Consider the following 2,314-nt stretch of genomic DNA (forward strand, 5'->3'; position numbering starts at 1 on the left):
CTTATTTTTTTTTACTGCTCTTCTTGGCATTCTTTTCATTGTGCTTCGTCAATTCTCATTTTCAGTGTCAACACATTACTTTCATTATGAATTGCTTACAAGTAACTAAACTGAGAATCATATCCAAGTTGCCCGTTTTCCTTATCTTACATGTACGATAAAGCCAGGAAGTGTTGATGATGGTACCGGTCATAGTGAAAGTTCTTGTTTAAAATGACTATCCTACGGGGACTTCCCTGCCGGTCCGATGGTTAAGACTTCATGCTTCCACTAGAGGGGGTCTGGGTTTGATTCCCTAGTCAGGGAACTAAGATTCTGCATGTCGCTTGGTGCAGCCAAAAAAAAAAAAAAAATTACTCTCCTACATAACCACAGTGTACCTTATCAAAATCCGGAAACCAGTGTTGATATGATTATTACCCTCTACTCCACCGGTCTCACTTGGATTTTACAGACTGCTCCAACGCATCCTCTATAGGTCCAGGATTTAATTCAGGATCACACATTGTCATGATTCTAATTTCCTTCAATATGGAACAGTTCCTCAGCCTTTCTTTGTATCTTATAACTTGACATTTTGAAGTGTACAAACAAGTTTTTTTGTGGAATGTCCCTTAGTTTGAGTTTGTGTGGTGTTTCTTTATAATGCTTTTTCTGTGGGCGGTGGGGTGGGGCAGAAAAATCTGTGGACTTCTCAGTGTATTATAACAAAAGTCATGTGATGTCAATATGAATAAATGTGATGATTGAAAATATCTAATTTTTGTTTTTATTTTAGAGTAAAAGCGTTTAATAATCTGAAATGGGGGCTCTCATATAAAGTAAATTATCAACTTTACTGAAAAAAACTTTACTGAAAAAGTTACATTTTTTTCACAGCTCAGCTTAGAGGCAACTGTGACTGTGAATATTTTATCTGTTACATTTATCTAACTGATCATAGATAAGGCAGTTACTTATTAATGTATTTAACAAATATTATTTAGACCCGTACTAAATGGGGAAACAGTGGAAATAGTGTCAGACTTTATTTTTTTGGGCTCCAAAATCACTGCAGATGGTGATTGCAGCCATGAAATTAAAAGACTCTTACTCCTTGGAAGGAAAGTTATGACCAACCTAGACAGCATATTGAAAAGCAGAGACATTACTTTGCCAACTCCGTCTAGTCAAGGCTATGGTTTTTCCAGTGGTCATGTATGGATGTGAGAGTTGGGACTGTGAAGAAAGCTGAGCACCGAAGAATTGATGCTTTTGAACTGTGGTGTTGGAGAAGACTCTTGAGAGTCCCTTGGACTGCAAGGAGATCCAACCAGTCCATTCTGAAGGAGATCAGCCCTGGGATTTCTTTGGAAGGAATGATGCTAAAGCTGAAACTCCAGTACTTTGGCCACCTCATGTGAAGAGTTGACTCACTGGAAAAGACTCTGATGCTGGGAGGGATTGGGGGCAGGAGGAGAAGGGGACGACAGAGGATGAGATGGCTGGATGGCATCACCGACTCGATGGGCATGAGTCTGAGTGAACTCTGGGAGTTGGTGATGGACAGGGAGGTCTGGTGTGCTGCGATTCATGGGGTCGCAAAGAGTCGGACACGACTGAGCAACTGAACTGAACTGAACTGATGTGCCTAGCCCTATGGTGGGTGCCCAGGATCCAAACATCAATTCAACAGGTCTCTAGTTGATCACTTTCATTACGTATATGAATGAAAGACAATTTCTGTAGTGGTAAGTCTGTGGAATTGCAACATAATTCTTAGGCTTTCAAAAAATCATTAAAAAACCTTATGTTAGATCAAGATAGTGCTCTTTGGCATTAAAGAATTCCTCAACTTTCTACATTGAGGCCCATTGCAAAGAATTTCTCATGATTATCTTGGAAAGATTGTTTTTCTACTTTTGCATTATTATGAATAGTCTCTCCTGTGTTGGTTTGATGCCCCAGGATGAAGTGTTATTTATATAGACTCACTTAGTTACCCATCTTATCACAGCACAAAAATGACTTCCTAAGGAAAAGTTTGTATTTTCATCAGATGTTTATTTGAAAAGATTCTAATTGAAGTATAAGACGATTTACAATATTATGTTAGTTCAGTTCAGTTCAGTCACTCAGTCGTGTCTGACTCTTTGCGACCCCATGAACACAGGCCTCCCTGTCTATCACCAACTCCCGGAGTTCACCCAAACCCATGTCCATTGAGTCGGTGATGCCATCCATCCATCTTATCCTCTGTTGTTCCCTTCTCCTCCTGCCCTCAATCTTTCCCAGCATCAGGGTCTTTTCAAATGAGTCAGCTCTTCACATGAGG

Source organism: Bison bison, unplaced genomic scaffold (genome assembly GCF_000754665.1).
Source record: "Bison bison bison isolate TAMUID 2011002044 unplaced genomic scaffold, Bison_UMD1.0 scf7180017864471, whole genome shotgun sequence".
Lineage (NCBI taxonomy): Eukaryota > Metazoa > Chordata > Mammalia > Artiodactyla > Bovidae > Bison > Bison bison.